General features: G+C 40.1%; 24 non-coding genes across 24 annotated transcripts; all 24 read right to left on the bottom strand.

The window, feature by feature from the left end:
- Positions 1–20: 20 nt before the first annotated feature.
- On the bottom strand, positions 21–211 carry LOC142924967 (U2 spliceosomal RNA). The gene has a single exon (XR_012942069.1). It is a non-coding gene; the product is annotated as a U2 spliceosomal RNA (small nuclear RNA).
- A 960-nt stretch (positions 212–1,171) lies between these two features.
- On the bottom strand, positions 1,172–1,362 carry LOC142924945 (U2 spliceosomal RNA). Its single transcript, XR_012942048.1, has one exon. It is a non-coding gene; the product is annotated as a U2 spliceosomal RNA (small nuclear RNA).
- A 949-nt stretch (positions 1,363–2,311) lies between these two features.
- Positions 2,312–2,502, bottom strand: LOC142924968 (U2 spliceosomal RNA). Its single transcript, XR_012942070.1, has one exon. It is a non-coding gene; the product is annotated as a U2 spliceosomal RNA (small nuclear RNA).
- A 960-nt stretch (positions 2,503–3,462) lies between these two features.
- On the bottom strand, positions 3,463–3,653 carry LOC142924946 (U2 spliceosomal RNA). The gene has a single exon (XR_012942049.1). It is a non-coding gene; the product is annotated as a U2 spliceosomal RNA (small nuclear RNA).
- A 949-nt stretch (positions 3,654–4,602) lies between these two features.
- Positions 4,603–4,793, bottom strand: LOC142924882 (U2 spliceosomal RNA). Its single transcript, XR_012941984.1, has one exon. It is a non-coding gene; the product is annotated as a U2 spliceosomal RNA (small nuclear RNA).
- Positions 4,794–5,751: 958 nt separating this feature from the next.
- Positions 5,752–5,942, bottom strand: LOC142924947 (U2 spliceosomal RNA). The gene has a single exon (XR_012942050.1). It is a non-coding gene; the product is annotated as a U2 spliceosomal RNA (small nuclear RNA).
- A 957-nt stretch (positions 5,943–6,899) lies between these two features.
- Positions 6,900–7,090, bottom strand: LOC142924883 (U2 spliceosomal RNA). The gene has a single exon (XR_012941985.1). It is a non-coding gene; the product is annotated as a U2 spliceosomal RNA (small nuclear RNA).
- A 956-nt stretch (positions 7,091–8,046) lies between these two features.
- On the bottom strand, positions 8,047–8,237 carry LOC142924884 (U2 spliceosomal RNA). Its single transcript, XR_012941986.1, has one exon. It is a non-coding gene; the product is annotated as a U2 spliceosomal RNA (small nuclear RNA).
- Positions 8,238–9,487: 1,250 nt separating this feature from the next.
- Positions 9,488–9,678, bottom strand: LOC142924885 (U2 spliceosomal RNA). Its single transcript, XR_012941987.1, has one exon. It is a non-coding gene; the product is annotated as a U2 spliceosomal RNA (small nuclear RNA).
- A 957-nt stretch (positions 9,679–10,635) lies between these two features.
- LOC142924886 (U2 spliceosomal RNA) lies at positions 10,636–10,826 on the bottom strand. The gene has a single exon (XR_012941988.1). It is a non-coding gene; the product is annotated as a U2 spliceosomal RNA (small nuclear RNA).
- A 959-nt stretch (positions 10,827–11,785) lies between these two features.
- Positions 11,786–11,976, bottom strand: LOC142925021 (U2 spliceosomal RNA). Its single transcript, XR_012942123.1, has one exon. It is a non-coding gene; the product is annotated as a U2 spliceosomal RNA (small nuclear RNA).
- Positions 11,977–12,933: 957 nt separating this feature from the next.
- Positions 12,934–13,124, bottom strand: LOC142924999 (U2 spliceosomal RNA). Its single transcript, XR_012942101.1, has one exon. It is a non-coding gene; the product is annotated as a U2 spliceosomal RNA (small nuclear RNA).
- A 957-nt stretch (positions 13,125–14,081) lies between these two features.
- On the bottom strand, positions 14,082–14,272 carry LOC142925000 (U2 spliceosomal RNA). Its single transcript, XR_012942102.1, has one exon. It is a non-coding gene; the product is annotated as a U2 spliceosomal RNA (small nuclear RNA).
- A 945-nt stretch (positions 14,273–15,217) lies between these two features.
- LOC142924887 (U2 spliceosomal RNA) lies at positions 15,218–15,408 on the bottom strand. The gene has a single exon (XR_012941989.1). It is a non-coding gene; the product is annotated as a U2 spliceosomal RNA (small nuclear RNA).
- Positions 15,409–16,366: 958 nt separating this feature from the next.
- LOC142925001 (U2 spliceosomal RNA) lies at positions 16,367–16,557 on the bottom strand. Its single transcript, XR_012942103.1, has one exon. It is a non-coding gene; the product is annotated as a U2 spliceosomal RNA (small nuclear RNA).
- A 957-nt stretch (positions 16,558–17,514) lies between these two features.
- LOC142925022 (U2 spliceosomal RNA) lies at positions 17,515–17,705 on the bottom strand. The gene has a single exon (XR_012942124.1). It is a non-coding gene; the product is annotated as a U2 spliceosomal RNA (small nuclear RNA).
- Positions 17,706–18,662: 957 nt separating this feature from the next.
- LOC142925002 (U2 spliceosomal RNA) lies at positions 18,663–18,853 on the bottom strand. The gene has a single exon (XR_012942104.1). It is a non-coding gene; the product is annotated as a U2 spliceosomal RNA (small nuclear RNA).
- Positions 18,854–19,810: 957 nt separating this feature from the next.
- Positions 19,811–20,001, bottom strand: LOC142925003 (U2 spliceosomal RNA). Its single transcript, XR_012942105.1, has one exon. It is a non-coding gene; the product is annotated as a U2 spliceosomal RNA (small nuclear RNA).
- Positions 20,002–20,946: 945 nt separating this feature from the next.
- Positions 20,947–21,137, bottom strand: LOC142924888 (U2 spliceosomal RNA). The gene has a single exon (XR_012941990.1). It is a non-coding gene; the product is annotated as a U2 spliceosomal RNA (small nuclear RNA).
- A 958-nt stretch (positions 21,138–22,095) lies between these two features.
- LOC142925004 (U2 spliceosomal RNA) lies at positions 22,096–22,286 on the bottom strand. Its single transcript, XR_012942106.1, has one exon. It is a non-coding gene; the product is annotated as a U2 spliceosomal RNA (small nuclear RNA).
- Positions 22,287–23,243: 957 nt separating this feature from the next.
- LOC142924889 (U2 spliceosomal RNA) lies at positions 23,244–23,434 on the bottom strand. Its single transcript, XR_012941991.1, has one exon. It is a non-coding gene; the product is annotated as a U2 spliceosomal RNA (small nuclear RNA).
- Positions 23,435–24,386: 952 nt separating this feature from the next.
- On the bottom strand, positions 24,387–24,577 carry LOC142924890 (U2 spliceosomal RNA). Its single transcript, XR_012941992.1, has one exon. It is a non-coding gene; the product is annotated as a U2 spliceosomal RNA (small nuclear RNA).
- A 953-nt stretch (positions 24,578–25,530) lies between these two features.
- Positions 25,531–25,721, bottom strand: LOC142924891 (U2 spliceosomal RNA). Its single transcript, XR_012941993.1, has one exon. It is a non-coding gene; the product is annotated as a U2 spliceosomal RNA (small nuclear RNA).
- A 952-nt stretch (positions 25,722–26,673) lies between these two features.
- Positions 26,674–26,864, bottom strand: LOC142924892 (U2 spliceosomal RNA). Its single transcript, XR_012941994.1, has one exon. It is a non-coding gene; the product is annotated as a U2 spliceosomal RNA (small nuclear RNA).
- Positions 26,865–27,186: the final 322 nt, after the last annotated feature.

Here is a 27,186-nt window from a genome sequence, read left to right on the forward strand (position 1 = left end):
ATGATGTCCCTCCCCCAGCAGGGAGGTGCACCATTCCCGGAGAAACTGCAATACCGGGTTGATGCGCGGAGTGGACGGAGCAAGCCCCTATTCTATCTCCCTGTCCCAAAAATCAATTTAATATAAGGTACCACAATGTGGTACGTATCAGATATTAAACTGATAAGAACAGATACTACACTTGATCTTAGCCAAAAGGCCGAGAAGCGATAACACCAACCTGCCAGGGGGTGGCGATTACATACGCCGAGACTCTATCTACACCATGGGGCCTCCACCCGTTACTTCGCACGATAAATATTGACTTAAAGCTATCGTGCCTGCAGGAATTCATATTCTTTGGCTGTTTCGGTAAAGTCACGTAGTTGGTTTCAAAGAAAATAAAAAAAAAATAACTAAAAACTACTTTACGTGACTTTACCAAAGAATATGCGCACAATAAGTTATCACGACCATTCCGCATATACCATGGTGTTAAGAGATACGGAATATTAACAAAAAAATTCCATACGATGCCACCACATATGGTGTGTTTTGTCCGTTTTGTAACACTTGGATACGGCCATTTATATTTGAAACAGGGACAAAATCTCAAACCGAGTATGTTTCGGCCAACAAACACGGAAGTTCTTAGGTGCAAGTGTAATTGATTCCGATAATTTGAATATGAAAATGCAAAATAAATGATAAAAATTCTTCGACCAATACATACGAATGAAAAAAACTATCGAAAAAATCTCGTTCGTTAATAACACTGCCAATTAAAGAAAGTATAGTAAAATTTCAGGCAATGGCCTTTCGACATAGCACATGAAGCAGGATAGACTAAGATAGGCAAATTACGGAATAATGCGCAATACTGCATTATGCAGATGTAACAAACAGAGCAGTACAGGATAAAACAAACTGTTTGTATATAAGTGCATGTGCATATGACATATTACTTCCTGACCCACCCCTACTGGATATCTCTGAAAAATGTTTGATAGATTTTTAATTTCTGAAATTTGACTGCTCTCCTGGTCAGAAATGAGAAGATGGAGGCGACTGGTGAGCAGGAGAGAACGCAACCCAATTACGGACAACCAGCGGCAATGGGGTTTGCAAATGCACCAGAGCTATCAAAACCCAACACACTCTACTTTTGTTTGATGATGTCCCTCCCCCAGCAGGGAAGTGCACCATTCCCGGAGAAACTGCAATACCGGGTTGATGCGCGGAGTGGACGGAGCAAGCCCCTATTCCATCTCCCTGTCCCAAAAATCAATTTAATATAAGGTACCACAATGTGGTACGTATCAGATATTAAACTGATAAGAACAGATACTACACTTGATCTTAGCCAAAAGGCCGAGAAGCGATAACACCAACCTGCCAGGGGGTGGCGATTACATACGCCGAGACTCTATCTACACCATGGGGCCTCCACCCGTTACTTCGCACAATAAATATTGACTTAAAGCTATCGTGCCTGCAGGAATTCATATTCTTTGGGTGTTTCGGTAAAGTCACGTAGTTAGTTTAAAAAAAAATAACTAAAAACTACTTTACGTGACTTTACCAAAGAATATGCGCACAATAAGTTATCACGACCATTCCGCATATACCATGGTGTTAAGAGATACGGAATATTAACAAAAAAATTCCATACGATGCCACCACATATGGTGTGTTTTGTCCGTTTTGTAACACTTGGATACGGCCATTTATATTTGAAACAGGGACAAAATCTCAAACCGAGTATGTTTCGGCCAACAAACACGGAAGTTCTTAGGTGCAAGTGTAATTGATTCCGATAATTTGAATATGAAAATGCAAAATAAATGATAAAAATTCTTCGACCAATACATAGGAATGAAAAAAACTATCGAAAAAATCTCGTTCGTTAATAACACTGCCATTTAAAGAAAGTATAGTAAAATTTCAGGCAATGGCCTTTCGACATAGCACATGAAGCAGGATAGACTAAGATAGGCAAATTACGGAATAATGCGCAATACTGCATTATGCAGACGTAACAAACAGAGCAGTACAGGATAAAACAAACTGTTTGTATATAAGTGCATGTGCATATGACATATTACTTCCTGACCCACCCCTACTGGATATCTCTGAAAAATGTTTGATAGATTTTTAATTTCTGAAATTTGACTGCTCTCCTGGTCAGAAATGAGAAGATGGAGGCGACTGGTGAGCAGGAGAGAACGCAACCCAATTACGGACAACCAGCGGCAATGGGGTTTGCAAATGCACCAGAGCTACCAAAACCCAACACACTCTACTTTTGTTTGATGATGTCCCTCCCCCAGCAGGGAGGTGCACCATTCCCGGAGAAACTGCAATACCGGGTTGATGCGCGGAGTGGACGGAGCAAGCCCCTATTCTATCTCCCTGTCCCAAAAATCAATTTAATATAAGGTACCACAATGTGGTACGTATCAGATATTAAACTGATAAGAACAGATACTACACTTGATCTTAGCCAAAAGGCCGAGAAGCGATAACACCAACCTGCCAGGGGGTGGCGATTACATACGCCGAGACTCTATCTACACCATGGGGCCTCCACCCGTTACTTCGCACGATAAATATTGACTTAAAGCTATCGTGCCTGCAGGAATTCATATTCTTTGGCTGTTTCGGTAAAGTCACGTAGTTGGTTTCAAAGAAAATAAAAAAAAAATAACTAAAAACTACTTTACGTGACTTTACCAAAGAATATGCGCACAATAAGTTATCACGACCATTCCGCATATACCATGGTGTTAAGAGATACGGAATATTAACAAAAAAATTCCATACGATGCCACCACATATGGTGTGTTTTGTCCGTTTTGTAACACTTGGATACGGCCATTTATATTTGAAACAGGGACAAAATCTCAAACCGAGTATGTTTCGGCCAACAAACACGGAAGTTCTTAGGTGCAAGTGTAATTGATTCCGATAATTTGAATATGAAAATGCAAAATAAATGATAAAAATTCTTCGACCAATACATACGAATGAAAAAAACTATCGAAAAAATCTCGTTCGTTAATAACACTGCCAATTAAAGAAAGTATAGTAAAATTTCAGGCAATGGCCTTTCGACATAGCACATGAAGCAGGATAGACTAAGATAGGCAAATTACGGAATAATGCGCAATACTGCATTATGCAGATGTAACAAACAGAGCAGTACAGGATAAAACAAACTGTTTGTATATAAGTGCATGTGCATATGACATATTACTTCCTGACCCACCCCTACTGGATATCTCTGAAAAATGTTTGATAGATTTTTAATTTCTGAAATTTGACTGCTCTCCTGGTCAGAAATGAGAAGATGGAGGCGACTGGTGAGCAGGAGAGAACGCAACCCAATTACGGACAACCAGCGGCAATGGGGTTTGCAAATGCACCAGAGCTATCAAAACCCAACACACTCTACTTTTGTTTGATGATGTCCCTCCCCCAGCAGGGAAGTGCACCATTCCCGGAGAAACTGCAATACCGGGTTGATGCGCGGAGTGGACGGAGCAAGCCCCTATTCCATCTCCCTGTCCCAAAAATCAATTTAATATAAGGTACCACAATGTGGTACGTATCAGATATTAAACTGATAAGAACAGATACTACACTTGATCTTAGCCAAAAGGCCGAGAAGCGATAACACCAACCTGCCAGGGGGTGGCGATTACATACGCCGAGACTCTATCTACACCATGGGGCCTCCACCCGTTACTTCGCACAATAAATATTGACTTAAAGCTATCGTGCCTGCAGGAATTCATATTCTTTGGGTGTTTCGGTAAAGTCACGTAGTTAGTTTAAAAAAAAATAACTAAAAACTACTTTACGTGACTTTACCAAAGAATATGCGCACAATAAGTTATCACGACCATTCCGCATATACCATGGTGTTAAGAGATACGGAATATTAACAAAAAAATTCCATACGATGCCACCACATATGGTGTGTTTTGTCCGTTTTGTAACACTTGGATACGGCCATTTATATTTGAAACAGGGACAAAATCTCAAACCGAGTATGTTTCGGCCAACAAACACGGAAGTTCTTAGGTGCAAGTGTAATTGATTCCGATAATTTGAATATGAAAATGCAAAATAAATGATAAAAATTCTTCGACCAATACATAGGAATGAAAAAAACTATCGAAAAAATCTCGTTCGTTAATAACACTGCCAATTAAAGAAAGTATAGTAAAATTTCAGGCAATGGCCTTTCGACATAGCACATGAAGCAGGATAGACTAAGATAGGCAAATTACGGAATAATGTGCAATACTGCATTATGCAGACGTAACAAACAGAGCAGTACAGGATAAAACAAACTGTTTGTATATAAGTGCATGTGCATATGACATATTACTTCCTGACCCACCCCTACTGGATATCTCTGAAAAACGTTTGATAGATTTTTAATTTCTGAAATTTGACTGCTCTCCTGGTCAGAAATGAGAAGATGGAGGCGACTGGTGAGCAGGAGAGAACGCAACCCAATTACGGACAACCAGCGGCAATGGGGTTTGCAAATGCACCAGAGCTACCAAAACCCAACACACTCTACTTTTGTTTGATGATGTCCCTCCCCCCGCAGGGAGGTGCACCATTCCCGGAGAAACTGCAATACCGGGTTGATGCGCGGAGTGGACGGAGCAAGCCCCTATTCCATCTCCCTGTCCCAAAAATCAATTTAATATAAGGTACCACAATGTGGTACGTATCAGATATTAAACTGATAAGAACAGATACTACACTTGATCTTAGCCAAAAGGCCGAGAAGCGATAACACCAACCTGCCAGGGGGTGGCGATTACATACGCCGAGACTCTATCTACAGCATGGGGCCTCCACCCGTTACTTCGCACGATAAATATTGACTTAAAGCTATCGTGCCTGCAGGAATTCATATTCTTTGGCTGTTTCGGTAAAGTCACGTAGTTGGTTTCAAAGAAAATAAAAAAAATAACTAAAAACTACTTTACGTGACTTTACCAAAGAATATGCGCACAATAAGTTATCACGACCATTCCGCATATACCATGGTGTTAAGAGATACGGAATATTAACAAAAAAATTCCATACGATGCCACCACATATGGTGTGTTTTGTCCGTTTTGTAACACTTGGATACGGCCATTTATATTTGAAACAGGGACAAAATCTCAAACCGAGTATGTTTCGGCCAACAAACACGGAAGTTCTTAGGTGCAAGTGTAATTGATTCCGATAATTTGAATATGAAAATGCAAAATAAATGATAAAAATTCTTCGACCAATACATAGGAATGAAAAAAACTATCGAAAAAATCTCGTTCGTTAATAACACTGCCAATTAAAGAAAGTATAGTAAAATTTCAGGCAATGGCCTTTCGACATAGCACATGAAGCAGGATAGACTAAGATAGGCAAATTACGGAATAATGCGCAATACTGCATTATGCAGATGTAACAAACAGAGCAGTACAGGATAAAACAAACTGTTTGTATATAAGTGCATGTGCATATGACATATTACTTCCTGACCCACCCCTACTGGATATCTCTGAAAAATGTTTGATAGATTTTTAATTTCTGAAATTTGACTGCTCTCCTGGTCAGAAATGAGAAGATGGAGGCGACTGGTGAGCAGGAGAGAACGCAACCCAATTACGGACAACCAGCGGCAATGGGGTTTGCAAATGCACCAGAGCTATCAAAACCCAACACACTCTACTTTTGTTTGATGATGTCCCTCCCCCAGCAGGGAAGTGCACCATTCCCGGAGAAACTGCAATACCGGGTTGATGCGCGGAGTGGACGGAGCAAGCCCCTATTCCATCTCCCTGTCCCAAAAATCAATTTAATATAAGGTACCACAATGTGGTACGTATCAGATATTAAACTGATAAGAACAGATACTACACTTGATCTTAGCCAAAAGGCCGAGAAGCGATAACACCAACCTGCCAGGGGGTGGCGATTACATACGCCGAGACTCTATCTACACCATGGGGCCTCCACCCGTTACTTCGCACAATAAATATTGACTTAAAGCTATCGTGCCTGCAGGAATTCATATTCTTTGGGTGTTTCGGTAAAGTCACGTAGTTAGTTTCAAAGAAAAAAAAAAAATAACTAAAAACTACTTCACGTGACTTTACCAAAGAATATGCGCACAATAAGTTATCACGATCATTCCGCATATACCATGGTGTTAAGAGATACGGAATATTAACAAAAAAATTCCATACGATGCCACCACATATTGTGTGTTTTGTCCGTTTTGTAACACTTGGATACGGCCATTTATATTTGAAACAGGGACAAAATCTCAAACCGAGTATGTTTCGGCCAACAAACACGGAAGTTCTTAGGTGCAAGTGTAATTGATTCCGATAATTTGAATATGAAAATGCAAAATAAATGATAACAATTCTTCGACCAATACATACGAATGAAAAAAACTATCGAAAAAATCTCGTTCGTTAATAACACTGCCAATTAAAGAAAGTATAGTAAAATTTCAGGCAATGGCCTTTCGACATAGCACATGAAGCAGGATAGACTAAGATAGGCAAATTACGGAATAATGCGCAATACTGCATTATGCAGACGTAACAAACAGAGCAGTACAGGATAAAACAAACTGTTTGTATATAAGTGCATGTGCATATGACATATTACTTCCTGACCCACCCCTACTGGATATCTCTGAAAAATGTTTGATAGATTTTTAATTTCTGAAATTTGACTGCTCTCCTGGTCAGAAATGAGAAGATGGAGGCGACTGGTGAGCAGGAGAGAACGCAACCCAATTACAGACAACCAGCGGCAATGGGGTTTGCAAATGCACCAGAGCTACCAAAACCCAACACACTCTACTTTTGTTTGATGATGTCCCTCCCCCAGCAGGGAGGTGCACCATTCCCGGAGAAACTGCAATACCGGGTTGATGCGCGGAGTGGACGGAGCAAGCCCCTATTCCATCTCCCTGTCCCAAAAATCAATTTAATATAAGGTACCACAATGTGGTACGTATCAGATATTAAACTGATAAGAACAGATACTACACTTGATCTTAGCCAAAAGGCCGAGAAGCGATAACACCAACCTGCCAGGGGGTGGCGATTACATACGCCGAGATTCTATCTACACCATGGGGCCTCCACCCGTTACTTCGCACGATAAATATTGACTTAAAGCTATCGTGCCTGCAGGAATTCATATTCTTTGGGTGTTTCGGTAAAGTCACGTAGTTGGTTTCAAAGAAAATAAAAAAATAACTAAAAACTACTTTACGTGACTTTACCAAAGAATATGCGCACAATAAGTTATCACGACCATTCCGCATATACCATGGTGTTAAGAGATACGGAATATTAACAAAAAAATTCCATACGATGCCACCACATATGGTGTGTTTTGTCCGTTTTGTAACACTTGGATACGGCCATTTATATTTGAAACAGGGACAAAATCTCAAACCGAGTATGTTTCGGCCAACAAACACGGAAGTTCTTAGGTGCAAGTGTAATTGATTCCGATAATTTGAATATGAAAATGCAAAATAAATGATAAAAATTCTTCGACCAATACATACGAATGAAAAAAACTATCGAAAAAATCTCGTTCGTTAATAACACTGCCAATTAAAGAAAGTATAGTAAAATTTCAGGCAATGGCCTTTCGACATAGCACATGAAGCAGGATAGACTAAGATAGGCAAATTACGGAATAATGCGCAATACTGCATTATGCAGACGTAACAAACAGAGCAGTACAGGATAAAACAAACTGTTTGTATATAAGTGCATGTGCATATGACATATTACTTCCTGACCCACCCCTACTGGGTATCTCTGAAAAATGTTTGATAGATTTTAAATTTCTGAAATTTGACTGCTCTCCTGGTCAGAAATGAGAAGATGGAGGCAACTGGTGAGCAGGAGAGAACGCACCCAATTACGGACAACCAGCGGCAATGGGGTTTGCAAATGAACCAGAGCTACCAAAACCCAACACACTCTACAATTGTTTGATGATGTCCCTCCCCCAGCAGGGAGGTGCACCATTCCCGGAGAAACTGCAATACCGGGTTGATGCGCGGAGTGGACGGAGCAAGCCCCTATTCCATCTCCCTGTCCCAAAAATCAATTTAATATAAGGTACCACAATGTGGTACGTATCAGATATTAAACTGATAAGAACAGATACTACACTTGATCTTAGCCAAAAGGCCGAGAAGCGATAACACCAACCTGCCAGGGGGTGGCGATTACATACGCCGAGACTCTATCTACACCATGGGGCCTCCACCCGTTACTTCGCACGATAAATATTGACTTAAAACTATCGTGCCTGCAGGAATTCATATTCTTTGGGTGTTTCGGTAAAGTCACGTAGTTAGTTTCAAAGAAAATAAAAAAATAACTAAAAACTACTTCACGTGATATTCTTAGTTTTTTCGGTAAAGTCACGTTGAAGAGAAACAACAAAATAACAAAACATATATAAAACAATAAAAAATTCTCACGACGTTTCGACCATAACTCACCGTTTGAGTTATGGTCGAAACGTCGTAACTCACCGTTTGAGTTATGGTCGAAACGTCGTGAGAATTTTTTATTGTTTTATATATGTTTTGTTATTTTGTTGTTTCTCTTCAACGTGACTTTACCGAAAAAACTAAGAATATGAATTACTGCAGTCACGAAAGCTTTAAATCAAAATTTACTTCACGTGACTTTACCAAAGAATATGCGCACAATAAGTTATCACGACCATTCCGCATATACCATGGTGTTAAGAGATACGGAATATTAACAAAAAAATTCCATACGATGCCACCACATATGGTGTGTTTTGTCCGTTTTGTAACACTTGGATACGGCCATTTATATTTGAAACAGGGACAAAATCTCAAACCGAGTATGTTTCGGCCAACAAACACGGAAGTTCTTAGGTGCAAGTGTAATTGATTCCGATAATTTGAATATGAAAATGCAAAATAAATGATAAAAATTATTCGACCAATACATACGAATGAAAAAAACTATCGAAAAAATATCGTTCGTTAATAACACTGCCAATTAAAGAAAGTATAGTAAAATTTCAGGCAATGGCCTTTCGACATAGCACATGAAGCAGGATAGACTAAGATAGGCAAATTACGGAATAATGCGCAATACTGCATTATGCAGACGTAACAAACAGAGCAGTACAGGATAAAACAAACTGTTTGTATATAAGTGCATGTGCATATGACATATTACTTCCTGACCCACCCCTACTGGATATCTCTGAAAAATGTTTGATAGATTTTTAATTTCTGAAATTTGACTGCTCTCCTGGTCAGAAATGAGAAGATGGAGGCGACTGGTGAGCAGGAGAGAACGCAACCCAATTACGAACAACCAGCGGCAATGGGGTTTGCAAATGCACCAGAGCTACCAAAACCCAACACACTCTAATTTTGTTTGATGATGTCCCTCCCCCAGCAGGGAGGTGCACCATTCCCGGAGAAACTGCAATACCGGGTTGATGCGCGGAGTGGACGGAGCAAGCCCCTATTCCATCTCCCTGTCCCAAAAATCAATTTAATATAAGGTACCACAATGTGGTACGTATCAGATATTAAACTGATAAGAACAGATACTACACTTGATCTTAGCCAAAAGGCCGAGAAGCGATAACACCAACCTGCCAGGGGGTGGCGATTACATACGCCGAGATTCTATCTACACCATGGGGCCTCCACCCGTTACTTCGCACGATAAATATTGACTTAAAGCTATCGTGCCTGCAGGAATTCATATTCTTTGGGTGTTTCGGTAAAGTCACGTAGTTGGTTTCAAAGAAAATAAAAAAATAACTAAAAACTACTTTACGTGACTTTACCAAAGAATATGCGCACAATAAGTTATCACGACCATTCCGCATATACCATGGTGTTAAGAGATACGGAATATTAACAAAAAAATTCCATACGATGCCACCACATATGGTGTGTTTTGTCCGTTTTGTAACACTTGGATACGGCCATTTATATTTGAAACAGGGACAAAATCTCAAACCGAGTATGTTTCGGCCAACAAACACGGAAGTTCTTAGGTGCAAGTGTAATTGATTCCGATAATTTGAATATGAAAATGCAAAATAAATGATAAAAATTCTTCGACCAATACATACGAATGAAAAAAACTATCGAAAAAATCTCGTTCGTTAATAACACTGCCAATTAAAGAAAGTATAGTAAAATTTCAGGCAATGGCCTTTCGACATAGCACATGAAGCAGGATAGACTAAGATAGGCAAATTACGGAATAATGCGCAATACTGCATTATGCAGACGTAACAAACAGAGCAGTACAGGATGAAACAAACTGTTTGTATATAAGTGCATGTGCATATGACATATTACTTCCTGACCCACCCCTACTGGATATCTCTGAAAAACGTTTGATAGATTTTTAATTTCTGAAATTTGACTGCTCTCCTGGTCAGAAATGAGAAGATGGAGGCGACTGGTGAGCAGGAGAGACAGCAACCCAATTACGGACAACCAGCGGCAATGGGGTTTGCAAATGCACCAGAGCTACCAAACCCCAACACACTCTACTTTTGCTTGATGATGTCCCTCCCCCAGCAGGGAGGTGCACCATTCCCGGAGAAACTGCAATACCGGGTTGATGCGCGGAGTGGACGGAGCAAGCCCCTATTCCATCTCCCTGTCCCAAAAATCAATTTAATATAAGGTACCACAATGTGGTACGTATCAGATATTAAACTGATAAGAACAGATACTACACTTGATCTTAGCCAAAAGGCCGAGAAGCGATAACACCAACCTGCCAGGGGGTGGCGATTACATACGCCGATACTCTATCTACACCATGGGGCCTCCACCCGTTACTTCGCACGATAAATATTGACTTAAAGCTATCGTGCCTGCAGGAATTCATATTCTTTGGGTGTTTCGGTAAAGTAACGTAGTTAGTTTCAAAGAAAATAAAAAAAATTAACTAAAAACTACTTTACGTGACTTTACCAAAGAATATGCGCACAATAAGTTATCACGACCATTCCGCATATACCATGGTGTTAAGAGATACGGAATATTAACAAAAAAATTCCATACGATGCCACCACATATGGTGTGTTTTGTCCGTTTTGTAACACTTGGATACGGCCATTTATATTTGAAACAGGGACAAAATCTCAAACCGAGTATGTTTCGGCCAACAAACACGGAAGTTCTTAGGTGCAAGTGTAATTGATTCCGATAATTTGAATATGAAAATGCAAAATAAATGATAAAAATTCTTCGACCAATACATACGAATGAAAAAAACTATCGAAAAAATATCGTTCGTTAATAACACTGCCAATTAAAGAAAGTATAGTAAAATTTCAGGCAATGGCCTTTCGACATAGCACATGAAGCAGGATAGACTAAGATAGGCAAATTACGGAATAATGCGCAATACTGCATTATGCAGACGTAACAAACAGAGCAGTACAGGATAAAACAAACTGTTTGTATATAAGTGCATGTGCATATGACATATTACTTCCTGACCCACCCCTACTGGATATCTCTGAAAAATGTTTGATAGATTTTTAATTTCTAAAATTTGACTGCTCTCCTGGTCAGAAATGAGAAGATGGAGGCGACTGGTGAGCAGGAGAGAACGCAACCCAATTACGGACAACCAGCGGCAATGGGGTTTGCAAATGCACCAGAGCTACCAAACCCCAACACACTCTACTTTTGCTTGATGATGTCCCTCCCCCAGCAGGGAGGTGCACCATTCCCGCAGAAACTGCAATACCGGGTTGATGCGCGGAGTGGACGGAGCAAGCCCCTATTCCATCTCCCTGTCCCAAAAATCAATTGAATATAAGGTACCACAATGTGGTACGTATCAGATATTAAACTGATAAGAACAGATACTACACTTGATCTTAGCCAAAAGGCTGAGAAGCGATAACACCAACCTGCCAGGGGGTGGCGATTACATACGCCGAGACTCTATCTACACCATGGGGCCTCCACCCGTTACTTCGCACGATAAATATTGACTTAAAGCTATCGTGCCTGCAGGAATTCATATTCTTTGGGTGTTTCGGTAAAGTCACGTAGTTAGTTTCAAAGAAAATAAACAAATAACTAAAAACTACTTTACGTGACTTTACCAAAGAATATGCGCACAATAAGTTATCACGACCATTCCGCATATACCATGGTGTTAAGAGATACGGAATATTAACAAAAAAATTCCATACGATGCCACCACATATGGTGTGTTTTGTCCGTTTTGTAACACTTGGATACGGCCATTTATATTTGAAACAGGGACAAAATCTCAAACCGAGTATGTTTCGGCCAACAAACACGGAAGTTCTTAGGTGCAAGTGTAATTGATTCCGATAATTTGAATATGAAAATGCAAAATAAATGATACAAATTCTTCGACCAATACATACGAATGAAAAAAACTATCGAAAAAATATCGTTCGTTAATAACACTGCCAATTAAAGAAAGTATAGTAAAATTTCAGGCAATGGCCTTTCGACATAGCACATGAAGCAGGATAGACTAAGATAGGCAAATTACGGAATAATGCGCAATACTGCATTATGCAGACGTAACAAACAGAGCAGTACAGGATAAAACAAACTGTTTGTATATAAGTGCATGTGCATATGACATATTACTTCCTGACCCACCCCTACTGGATATCTCTGAAAAATGTTTGATAGATTTTTAATTTCTAAAATTTGACTGCTCTCCTGGTCAGAAATGAGAAGATGGAGGCGACTGGTGAGCAGGAGAGAACGCAACCCAATTACGGACAACCAGCGGCAATGGGGTTTGCAAATGCACCAGAGCTACCAAACCCCAACACACTCTACTTTTGCTTGATGATGTCCCTCCCCCAGCAGGGAGGTGCACCATTCCCGCAGAAACTGCAATACCGGGTTGATGCGCGGAGTGGACGGAGCAAGCCCCTATTCCATCTCCCTGTCCCAAAAATCAATTTAATATAAGGTACCACAATGTGGTACGTATCAGATATTAAACTGATAAGAACAGATACTACACTTGATCTTAGCCAAAAGGCTGAGAAGCGATAACACCAACCTGCCAGGGGGTGGCGATTACATACGCCGAGACTCTATCTACACCATGGGGCCTCCACCCGTTACTTCGCACGATAAATATTGACTTAAAGCTATCGTGCCTGCAGGAATTCATATTCTTTGGGTGTTTCGGTAAAGTCACGTAGTTAGTTTCAAAGAAAATAAAAAAATAACTAAAAACTACTTTACGTGACTTTACCAAAGAATATGCGCACAATAAGTTATCACGACCATTCCGCATATACCATGGTGTTAAGAGATACGGAATATTAACAAAAAAATTCCATACGATGCCACCACATATGGTGTGTTTTGTCCGTTTTGTAACACTTGGATACGGCCATTTATATTTGAAACAGGGACAAAATCTCAAACTGAGTATGTTTCGGCCAACAAACACGGAAGTTCTTAGGTGCAAGTGTAATTGATTCTGATAATTTGAATATGAAAATGCAAAATAAATGATACAAATTCTTCGACCAATACATACGAATGAAAAAAACTATCGAAAAAATCTCGTTCGTTAATAACACTGCCAATTAAAGAAAGTATAGTAAAATTTCAGGCAATGGCCTTTCGACATAGCACATGAAGCAGGATAGACTAAGATAGGCAAATTACGGAATAATGCGCAATACTGCATTATGCAGACGTAACAAACAGAGCAGTACAGGATAAAACAAACTGTTTGTATATAAGTGCATGTGCATATGACATATTACTTCCTGACCCACCCCTACTGGATATCTCTGAAAAATGTTTGATAAATTTTTTATTTCTAAAATTTGACTGCTCTCCTGGTCAGAAATGAGAAGATGGAGGCGACTGGTGAGCAGGAGAGAACGCAACCCAATTACGGACAACCAGCGGCAATGGGGTTTGCAAATGCACCAGAGCTACCAAACCCCAACACACTCTACTTTTGCTTGATGATGTCCCTCCCCCAGCAGGGAGGTGCACCATTCCCGCAGAAACTGCAATACCGGGTTGATGCGCGGAGTGGACGGAGCAAGCCCCTATTCCATCTCCCTGTCCCAAAAATCAATTTAATATAAGGTACCACAATGTGGTACGTATCAGATATTAAACTGATAAGAACAGATACTACACTTGATCTTAGCCAAAAGGCTGAGAAGCGATAACACCAACCTGCCAGGGGGTGGCGATTACATACGCCGAGACTCTATCTACACCATGGGGCCTCCACCCGTTACTTCGCACGATAAATATTGACTTAAAGCTATCGTGCCTGCAGGAATTCATATTCTTTGGGTGTTTCGGTAAAGTCACGTAGTTAGTTTCAAAGAAAATAAAAAAAATAACTAAAAACTACTTTACGTGACTTTACCAAAGAATATGCGCACAATAAGTTATCACGACCATTCCGCATATACCATGGTGTTAAGAGATACGGAATATTAACAAAAAAATTCCATACGATGCCACCACATATGGTGTGTTTTGTCCGTTTTGTAACACTTGGATACGGCCATTTATATTTGAAACAGGGACAAAATCTCAAACCGAGTATGTTTCGGCCAACAAACACGGAAGTTCTTAGGTGCAAGTGTAATTGATTCCGATAATTTGAATATGAAAATGCAAAATAAATGATACAAATTCTTCGACCAATACATACGAATGAAAAAAACTATCGAAAAAATATCGTTCGTTAATAACACTGCCAATTAAAGAAAGTATAGTAAAATTTCAGGCAATGGCCTTTCGACATAGCACACATGAAGCAGGATAGACTAAGATAGTTAAATTACGGAATAATGCGCAATACTGCATTATGCAGACGTAACAAACAGAGCAGTACAGGATAAAACAAATTGTTTGTATATAAGTGCATGTGCATATGACATATTACTTCCTGACCCACCCCTACTGGATATCTCTGAAAATGTTTGATAGATTTTTAATTTCTGAAATTTGACTGCTCTCCTGGTCAGAAATGAGAAGATGGAGGCGACTGGTGAGCAGGAGAGAACACAACCCAATTACGGACAACCAGCGGCAATGGGGTTTGCTACCAAAACCCAACACACTCTACTTTTGTTTGATGATGTCCCTCCCCCAGCAGGGAGGTGCACCATTCCCGGAGAAACTGCAATACCGGGTTGATGCGCGGAGTGGACGGAGCAAGCCCCTATTCCATCTCCCTGTCCCAAAAATCAATTTAATATAAGGTACCACAATGTGGTACGTATCAGATATTAAACTGATAAGAACAGATACTACACTTGATCTTAGCCAAAAGGCCGAGAAGCGATAACACCAACCTGCCAGGGGGTGGCGATTACATACGCCGAGACTCTATCTACACCATGGGCCCTCCACCCGTTACTTCGCACGATAAATATTGACTTAAAGCTATCGTGCCTGCAGGAATTCATATTCTTTGGGTGTTTCGGTAAAGTCACGTAGTTAGTTTCAAAGAAAATAAAAAAAATAACTAAAAACTACTTTACGTGACTTTACCAAAGAATATGCGCACAATAAGTTATCACGACCATTCCGCATATACCATGGTGTTAAGAGATACGGAATATTAACAAAAAAATTCCATACGATGCCACCACATATGGTGTGTTTTGTCCGTTTTGTAACACTTGGATACGGCCATTTATATTTGAAACAGGGACAAAATCTCAAACCGAGTATGTTTCGGCCAACAAACACGGAAGTTCTTAGGTGCAAGTGTAATTGATTCCGATAATTTGAATATGAAAATGCAAAATAAATGATACAAATTCTTCGACCAATACATACGAATGAAAAAAACTATCGAAAAAATATCGTTCGTTAATAACACTGCCAATTAAAGAAAGTATAGTAAAATTTCAGGCAATGGCCTTTCGACATAGCACATGAAGCAGGATAGACTAAGATAGGCAAATTACGGAATAATGCGCAATACTGCATTATGCAGACGTAACAAACAGAGCAGTACAGGATAAAACAAACTGTTTGTATATAAGTGCATGTGCATATGACATATTACTTCCTGACCCACCCCTACTGGATATCTCTGAAAAATGTTTGATAGATTTTTAATTTCTAAAATTTGACTGCTCTCCTGGTCAGAAATGAGAAGATGGAGGCGACTGGTGAGCAGGAGAGAACGCAACCCAATTACGGACAACCAGCGGCAATGGGGTTTGCAAATGCACCAGAGCTACCAAACCCCAACACACTCTACTTTTGCTTGATGATGTCCCTCCCCCAGCAGGGAGGTGCACCATTCCCGCAGAAACTGCAATACCGGGTTGATGCGCGGAGTGGACGGAGCAAGCCCCTATTCCATCTCCCTGTCCCAAAAATCAATTTAATATAAGGTACCACAATGTGGTACGTATCAGATATTAAACTGATAAGAACAGATACTACACTTGATCTTAGCCAAAAGGCTGAGAAGCGATAACACCAACCTGCCAGGGGGTGGCGATTACATACGCCGAGACTCTATCTACACCATGGGGCCTCCACCCGTTACTTCGCACGATAAATATTGACTTAAAGCTATCGTGCCTGCAGGAATTCATATTCTTTGGGTGTTTCGGTAAAGTCACGTAGTTAGTTTCAAAGAAAATAAAAAAATAACTAAAAACTACTTTACGTGACTTTACCAAAGAATATGCGCACAATAAGTTATCACGACCATTCCGCATATACCATGGTGTTAAGAGATACGGAATATTAACAAAAAAATTCCATACGATGCCACCACATATGGTGTGTTTTGTCCGTTTTGTAACACTTGGATACGGCCATTTATATTTGAAACAGGGACAAAATCTCAAACTGAGTATGTTTCGGCCAACAAACACGGAAGTTCTTAGGTGCAAGTGTAATTGATTCCGATAATTTGAATATGAAAATGCAAAATAAATGATAAAAATTCTTCGACCAATACATAGGAATGAAAAAAACTATCGAAAAAATCTCGTTCGTTAATAACACTGCCAATTAAAGAAAGCATAGTAAAATTTCAGGCAATGGCCTTTCGACATAGCACATGAAGCAGGATAGACTAAGATAGGCAAATTACGGAATAATGCGCAATACTGCATTATGCAGACGTAACAAACAGAGCAGTACAGGATAAAACAAACTGTTTGTATATAAGTGCATGTGCATATGACATATTACTTCCTGACCCACCCCTACTGGATATCTCTGAAAAATGTTTGATAGATTTTTAATTTCTAAAATTTGACTGCTCTCCTGGTCAGAAATGAGAAGATGGAGGCGACTGGTGAGCAGGAGAGAACGCAACCCAATTACGGACAACCAGCGGCAATGGGGTTTGCAAATGCACCAGAGCTACCAAACCCCAACACACTCTACTTTTGCTTGATGATGTCCCTCCCCCAGCAGGGAGGTGCACCATTCCCGCAGAAACTGCAATACCGGGTTGATGCGCGGAGTGGACGGAGCAAGCCCCTATTCCATCTCCCTGTCCCAAAAATCAATTGAATATAAGGTACCACAATGTGGTACGTATCAGATATTAAACTGATAAGAACAGATACTACACTTGATCTTAGCCAAAAGGCTGAGAAGCGATAACACCAACCTGCCAGGGGGTGGCGATTACATACGCCGAGACTCTATCTACACCATGGGGCCTCCACCCGTTACTTCGCACGATAAATATTGACTTAAAGCTATCGTGCCTGCAGGAATTCATATTCTTTGGGTGTTTCGGTAAAGTCACGTAGTTAGTTTCAAAGAAAATAAACAAATAACTAAAAACTACTTTACGTGACTTTACCAAAGAATATGCGCACAATAAGTTATCACGACCATTCCGCATATACCATGGTGTTAAGAGATACGGAATATTAACAAAAAAATTCCATACGATGCCACCACATATGGTGTGTTTTGTCCGTTTTGTAACACTTGGATACGGCCATTTATATTTGAAACAGGGACAAAATCTCAAACCGAGTATGTTTCGGCCAACAAACACGGAAGTTCTTAGGTGCAAGTGTAATTGATTCCGATAATTTGAATATGAAAATGCAAAATAAATGATACAAATTCTTCGACCAATACATACGAATGAAAAAAACTATCGAAAAAATATCGTTCGTTAATAACACTGCCAATTAAAGAAAGTATAGTAAAATTTCAGGCAATGGCCTTTCGACATAGCACATGAAGCAGGATAGACTAAGATAGGCAAATTACGGAATAATGCGCAATACTGCATTATGCAGACGTAACAAACAGAGCAGTACAGGATAAAACAAACTGTTTGTATATAAGTGCATGTGCATATGACATATTACTTCCTGACCCACCCCTACTGGATATCTCTGAAAAATGTTTGATAGATTTTTAATTTCTAAAATTTGACTGCTCTCCTGGTCAGAAATGAGAAGATGGAGGCGACTGGTGAGCAGGAGAGAACGCAACCCAATTACGGACAACCAGCGGCAATGGGGTTTGCAAATGCACCAGAGCTACCAAACCCCAACACACTCTACTTTTGCTTGATGATGTCCCTCCCCCAGCAGGGAGGTGCACCATTCCCGCAGAAACTGCAATACCGGGTTGATGCGCGGAGTGGACGGAGCAAGCCCCTATTCCATCTCCCTGTCCCAAAAATCAATTTAATATAAGGTACCACAATGTGGTACGTATCAGATATTAAACTGATAAGAACAGATACTACACTTGATCTTAGCCAAAAGGCTGAGAAGCGATAACACCAACCTGCCAGGGGGTGGCGATTACATACGCCGAGACTCTATCTACACCATGGGGCCTCCACCCGTTACTTCGCACGATAAATATTGACTTAAAGCTATCGTGCCTGCAGGAATTCATATTCTTTGGGTGTTTCGGTAAAGTCACGTAGTTAGTTTCAAAGAAAATAAAAAAATAACTAAAAACTACTTTACGTGACTTTACCAAAGAATATGCGCACAATAAGTTATCACGACCATTCCGCATATACCATGGTGTTAGGAGATACGGAATATTAACAAAAAAATTCCATACGATGCCACCACATATGGTGTGTTTTGTCCGTTTTGTAACACTTGGATACGGCCATTTATATTTGAAACAGGGACAAAATCTCAAACTGAGTATGTTTCGGCCAACAAACACGGAAGTTCTTAGGTGCAAGTGTAATTGATTCTGATAATTTGAATATGAAAATGCAAAATAAATGATACAAATTCTTCGACCAATACATACGAATGAAAAAAACTATCGAAAAAATCTCGTTCGTTAATAACACTGCCAATTAAAGAAAGTATAGTAAAATTTCAGGCAATGGCCTTTCGACATAGCACATGAAGCAGGATAGACTAAGATAGGCAAATTACGGAATAATGCGCAATACTGCATTATGCAGACGTAACAAACAGAGCAGTACAGGATAAAACAAACTGTTTGTATATAAGTGCATGTGCATATGACATATTACTTCCTGACCCACCCCTACTGGATATCTCTGAAAAATGTTTGATAGATTTTTTATTTCTAAAATTTGACTGCTCTCCTGGTCAGAAATGAGAAGATGGAGGCGACTGGTGAGCAGGAGAGAACGCAACCCAATTACGGACAACCAGCGGCAATGGGGTTTGCAAATGCACCAGAGCTACCAAACCCCAACACACTCTACTTTTGCTTGATGATGTCCCTCCCCCAGCAGGGAGGTGCACCATTCCCGCAGAAACTGCAATACCGGGTTGATGCGCGGAGTGGACGGAGCAAGCCCCTATTCCATCTCCCTGTCCCAAAAATCAATTTAATATAAGGTACCACAATGTGGTACGTATCAGATATTAAACTGATAAGAACAGATACTACACTTGATCTTAGCCAAAAGGCTGAGAAGCGATAACACCAACCTGCCAGGGGGTGGCGATTACATACGCCGAGACTCTATCTACACCATGGGGCCTCCACCCGTTACTTCGCACGATAAATATTGACTTAAAGCTATCGTGCCTGCAGGAATTCATATTCTTTGGGTGTTTCGGTAAAGTCACGTAGTTAGTTTCAAAGAAAATAAAAAAAATAACTAAAAACTACTTTACGTGACTTTACCAAAGAATATGCGCACAATAAGTTATCACGACCATTCCGCATATACCATGGTGTTAAGAGATACGGAATATTAACAAAAAAATTCCATACGATGCCACCACATATGGTGTGTTTTGTCCGTTTTGTAACACTTGGATACGGCCATTTATATTTGAAACAGGGACAAAATCTCAAACCGAGTATGTTTCGGCCAACAAACACGGAAGTTCTTAGGTGCAAGTGTAATTGATTCCGATAATTTGAATATGAAAATGCAAAATAAATGATACAAATTCTTCGACCAATACATACGAATGAAAAAAACTATCGAAAAAATATCGTTCGTTAATAACACTGCCAATTAAAGAAAGTATAGTAAAATTTCAGGCAATGGCCTTTCGACATAGCACACATGAAGCAGGATAGACTAAGATAGTTAAATTACGGAATAATGCGCAATACTGCATTATGCAGACGTAACAAACAGAGCAGTACAGGATAAAACAAATTGTTTGTATATAAGTGCATGTGCATATGACATATTACTTCCTGACCCACCCCTACTGGATATCTCTGAAAATGTTTGATAGATTTTTAATTTCTGAAATTTGACTGCTCTCCTGGTCAGAAATGAGAAGATGGAGGCGACTGGTGAGCAGGAGAGAACACAACCCAATTACGGACAACCAGCGGCAATGGGGTTTGCTACCAAAACCCAACACACTCTACTTTTGTTTGATGATGTCCCTCCCCCAGCAGGGAGGTGCACCATTCCCGGAGAAACTGCAATACCGGGTTGATGCGCGGAGTGGACGGAGCAAGCCCCTATTCCATCTCCCTGTCCCAAAAATCAATTTAATATAAGGTACCACAATGTGGTACGTATCAGATATTAAACTGATAAGAACAGATACTACACTTGATCTTAGCCAAAAGGCCGAGAAGCGATAACACCAACCTGCCAGGGGGTGGCGATTACATACGCCGAGACTCTATCTACACCATGGGCCCTCCACCCGTTACTTCGCACGATAAATATTGACTTAAAGCTATCGTGCCTGCAGGAATTCATATTCTTTGGGTGTTTCGGTAAAGTCACGTAGTTAGTTTCAAAGAAAATAAAAAAAATAACTAAAAACTACTTTACGTGACTTTACCAAAGAATATGCGCACAATAAGTTATCACGACCATTCCGCATATACCATGGTGTTAAGAGATACGGAATATTAACAAAAAAATTCCATACGATGCCACCACATATGGTGTGTTTTGTCCGTTTTGTAACACTTGGATACGGCCATTTATATTTGAAACAGGGACAAAATCTCAAACCGAGTATGTTTCGGCCAACAAACACGGAAGTTCTTAGGTGCAAGTGTAATTGATTCCGATAATTTGAATATGAAAATGCAAAATAAATGATACAAATTCTTCGACCAATACATACGAATGAAAAAAACTATCGAAAAAATATCGTTCGTTAATAACACTGCCAATTAAAGAAAGTATAGTAAAATTTCAGGCAATGGCCTTTCGACATAGCACATGAAGCAGGATAGACTAAGATAGGCAAATTACGGAATAATGCGCAATACTGCATTATGCAGACGTAACAAACAGAGCAGTACAGGATAAAACAAACTGTTTGTATATAAGTGCATGTGCATATGACATATTACTTCCTGACCCACCCCTACTGGATATCTCTGAAAAATGTTTGATAGATTTTTAATTTCTAAAATTTGACTGCTCTCCTGGTCAGAAATGAGAAGATGGAGGCGACTGGTGAGCAGGAGAGAACGCAACCCAATTACGGACAACCAGCGGCAATGGGGTTTGCAAATGCACCAGAGCTACCAAACCCCAACACACTCTACTTTTGCTTGATGATGTCCCTCCCCCAGCAGGGAGGTGCACCATTCCCGCAGAAACTGCAATACCGGGTTGATGCGCGGAGTGGACGGAGCAAGCCCCTATTCCATCTCCCTGTCCCAAAAATCAATTTAATATAAGGTACCACAATGTGGTACGTATCAGATATTAAACTGATAAGAACAGATACTACACTTGATCTTAGCCAAAAGGCTGAGAAGCGATAACACCAACCTGCCAGGGGGTGGCGATTACATACGCCGAGACTCTATCTACACCATGGGGCCTCCACCCGTTACTTCGCACGATAAATATTGACTTAAAGCTATCGTGCCTGCAGGAATTCATATTCTTTGGGTGTTTCGGTAAAGTCACGTAGTTAGTTTCAAAGAAAATAAAAAAATAACTAAAAACTACTTTACGTGACTTTACCAAAGAATATGCGCACAATAAGTTATCACGACCATTCCGCATATACCATGGTGTTAAGAGATACGGAATATTAACAAAAAAATTCCATACGATGCCACCACATATGGTGTGTTTTGTCCGTTTTGTAACACTTGGATACGGCCATTTATATTTGAAACAGGGACAAAATCTCAAACTGAGTATGTTTCGGCCAACAAACACGGAAGTTCTTAGGTGCAAGTGTAATTGATTCCGATAATTTGAATATGAAAATGCAAAATAAATGATAAAAATTCTTCGACCAATACATAGGAATGAAAAAAACTATCGAAAAAATCTCGTTCGTTAATAACACTGCCAATTAAAGAAAGCATAGTAAAATTTCAGGCAATGGCCTTTCGACATAGCACATGAAGCAGGATAGACTAAGATAGGCAAATTACGGAATAATGCGCAATACTGCATTATGCAGACGTAACAAACAGAGCAGTACAGGATAAAACAAACTGTTTGTATATAAGTGCATGTGCATATGACATATTACTTCCTGACCCACCCCTACTGGATATCTCTGAAAAATGTTTGATAGATTTTTAATTTCTGAAATTTGACTGCTCTCCTGGTCAGAAATGAGAAGATGGAGGCGACTGGTGAGCAGGAGAGAACGCAACCCAATTACGGACAACCAGCGGCAATGGGGTTTGCAAATGCACCAGAGCTACCAAAACCCAACACACTCTACTTTTGTTTGATGATGTCCCTCCCCCAGCAGGGAGGTGCACCATTCCCGGAGAAACTGCAATACCGGGTTGATGCGCGGAGTGGACGGAGCAAGCCCCTATTCCATCTCCCTGTCCCAAAAATCAATTTAATATAAGGTACCACAATGTGGTACGTATCAGATATTAAACTGATAAGAACAGATACTACACTTGATCTTAGCCAAAAGGCCGAGAAGCGATAACACCGACCTGCCAGGGGGTGGCGATTACATACGCCGAGACTCTATCTACACCATGGGGCCTCCACCCGTTACTTCGCACGATAAATATTGACTTAAAGCTATCGTGCCTGCAGGAATTCATATTCTTTGGGTGTTTCGGTAAAGTCACGTAGTTAGTTTAAAATAAAAAAATAACTAAAAACTACTTTACGTGACTTTACCAAAGAATATGCGCACAATAAGGTATCACGACCATTCCGCATATACCATGGTGTTAAGAGATACGGAATATTAACAAAAAAATTCCATACGATGCCACCACATATGGTGTGTTTTGTCCGTTTTGTAACACTTGGATACGGCCATTTATATTTGAAACAGGGACAAAATCTCAAACCGAGTATGTTTCGGCCAACAAACACGGAAGTTCTTAGGTGCAAGTGTAATTGATTCCGATAATTTGAATATGAAAATGCAAAATAAATGATAACAATTCTTCGACCAATACATACGAATGAAAAAAACTATCGAAAAAATCTCGTTCGTTAATAACACTGCCAATTAAAGAAAGTATAGTAAAATTTCAGGCAATGGCCTTTCGACATAGCACATGAAGCAGGATAGACTAAGATAGGCAAATTACGGAATAATGCGCAATACTGCATTATGCAGACGTAACAAACAGAGCAGTACAGGATAAAACAAACTGTTTGTATATAAGTGCATGTGCATATGACATATTACTTCCTGACCCACCCCTACTGGATATCTCTGAAAAATGTTTGATAGATTTTTAATTTCTGAAATTTGACTGCTCTCCTGGTCAGAAATGAGAAGATGGAGGCGACTGGTGAGCAGGAGAGAACGCAACCCAATTACAGACAACCAGCGGCAATGGGGTTTGCAAATGCACCAGAGCTACCAAAACCCAACACACTCTACTTTTGTTTGATGATGTCCCTCCCCCAGCAGGGAGGTGCACCATTCCCGGAGAAACTGCAATACCGGGTTGATGCGCGGAGTGGACGGAGCAAGCCCCTATTCCATCTCCCTGTCCCAAAAATCAATTTAATATAAGGTACCACAATGTGGTACGTATCAGATATTAAACTGATAAGAACAGATACTACACTTGATCTTAGCCAAAAGGCCGAGAAGCGATAACACCAACCTGCCAGGGGGTGGCGATTACATACGCCGAGACTCTATCTACACCATGGGGCCTCCACCCGTTACTTCGCACGATAAATATTGACTTAAAGCTATCGTGCCTGCAGGAATTCATATTCTTTGGGTGTTTCGGTAAAGTCACGTAGTTAGTTTCAAAGAAAATAAAAAAAATAACTAAAAACTACTTTACGTGACTTTACCAAAGAATATGCGCACAATAAGTTATCACGACCATTCCGCATATACCATGGTGTTAAGAGATACGGAATATTAACAAAAAAATTCCATACGATGCCACCACATATGGTGTGTTTTGTCCGTTTTGTAACACTTGGATACGGCCATTTATATTTGAAACAGGGACAAAATCTCAAACCGAGTATGTTTCGGCCAACAAACACGGAAGTTCTTAGGTGCAAGTGTAATTGATTCCGATAATTTGAATATGAAAAATAAATGATAAAAATTCTTCGACCAATACATACGAATGAAAAAAACTATCGAAAAAATCTCGTTCGTTAATAACACTGCCAATTAAATAAAGTATAGTAAAATTTCAGGCAATGGCCTTTCGACATAGCACATGAAGCAGGATAGACTAAGATAGGCAAATTACGGAATAATGCGCAATACTGCATTATGCAGACGTAACAAACAGAGCAGTACAGGATAAAACAAAATGTTTGTATATAAGTGCATGTGCATATGACATATTACTTCCTGACCCACCCCTACTGGATATCTCTGAAAAATGTTTGATAGATTTTAAATTTCTGAAATTTGACTGCTCTCCTGGTCAGAAATGAGAAGATGGAGGCGACTGGTGAGCAGGAGAGAACGCAACCCAATTACGGACAACCAGCGGCAATGGGGTTTGCAAATGCACCAGAGCTACCAAAAACCCAACACACTCTACTTTTGTTTGATGATGTCCCTCCCCCAGCAGGGAGGTGCACCATTCCCGGAGAAACTGCAATACCGGGTTGATGCGCGGAGTGGACGGAGCAAGCCCCTATTCCATCTCCCTGTCCCAAAAATCAATTTAATATAAGGTACCACAATGTGGTACGTATCAGATATTAAACTGATAAGAACAGATACTACACTTGATCTTAGCCAAAAGGCCGAGAAGCGATAACACCAACCTGCCAGGGGGTGGCGATTACATACGCCGAGACTCTATCTACACCATGGGCCCTCCACCCGTTACTTCGCACGATAAATATTGACTTAAAGCTATCGTGCCTGCAGGAATTCATATTCTTTGGGTGTTTCGGTAAAGTCACGTAGTTAGTTTAAAATAAAAAAATAACTAAAAACTACTTTACGTGACTTTACCAAAGAATATGCGCACAATAAGGTATCACGACCATTCCGCATATACCATGGTGTTAAGAGATACGGAATATTAACAAAAAAATTCCATACGATGCCACCACATATGGTGTGTTTTGTCCGTTTTGTAACACTTGGATACGGCCATTTATATTTGAAACAGGGACAAAATCTCAAACCGAGTATGTTTCGGCCAACAAACACGGAAGTTCTTAGGTGCAAGTGTAATTGATTCCGATAATTTGAATATGAAAATGCAAAATAAATGATAACAATTCTTCGACCAATACATACGAATGAAAAAAACTATCGAAAAAATCTCGTTCGTTAATAACACTGCCAATTAAAGAAAGTATAGTAAAATTTCAGGCAATGGCCTTTCGACATAGCACATGAAGCAGGATAGACTAAGATAGGCAAATTACGGAATAATGCGCAATACTGCATTATGCAGACGTAACAAACAGAGCAGTACAGGATAAAACAAACTGTTTGTATATAAGTGCATGTGCATATGACATATTACTTCCTGACCCACCCCTACTGGATATCTCTGAAAAATGTTTGATAGATTTTTAATTTCTGAAATTTGACTGCTCTCCTGGTCAGAAATGAGAAGATGGAGGCGACTGGTGAGCAGGAGAGAACGCAACCCAATTACAGACAACCAGCGGCAATGGGGTTTGCAAATGCACCAGAGCTACCAAAACCCAACACACTCTACTTTTGTTTGATGATGTCCCTCCCCCAGCAGGGAGGTGCACCATTCCCGGAGAAACTGCAATACCGGGTTGATGCGCGGAGTGGACGGAGCAAGCCCCTATTCCATCTCCCTGTCCCAAAAATCAATTTAATATAAGGTACCACAATGTGGTACGTATCAGATATTAAACTGATAAGAACAGATACTACACTTGATCTTAGCCAAAAGGCCGAGAAGCGATAACACCAACCTGCCAGGGGGTGGCGATTACATACGCCGAGACTCTATCTACACCATGGGGCCTCCACCCGTTACTTCGCACGATAAATATTGACTTAAAGCTATCGTGCCTGCAGGAATTCATATTCTTTGGGTGTTTCGGTAAAGTCACGTAGTTAGTTTCAAAGAAAATAAAAAAAATAACTAAAAACTACTTTACGTGACTTTACCAAAGAATATGCGCACAATAAGTTATCACGACCATTCCGCATATACCATGGTGTTAAGAGATACGGAATATTAACAAAAAAATTCCATACGATGCCACCACATATGGTGTGTTT

The sequence above is a fragment of the Petromyzon marinus genome, chromosome 17, assembly GCF_048934315.1.
Source record: "Petromyzon marinus isolate PM22_M1 ecotype Great Lakes invasive population chromosome 17, UKy_Petmar_22M1.pri1.0, whole genome shotgun sequence".
Taxonomy (NCBI): domain Eukaryota; kingdom Metazoa; phylum Chordata; class Hyperoartia; order Petromyzontiformes; family Petromyzontidae; genus Petromyzon; species Petromyzon marinus.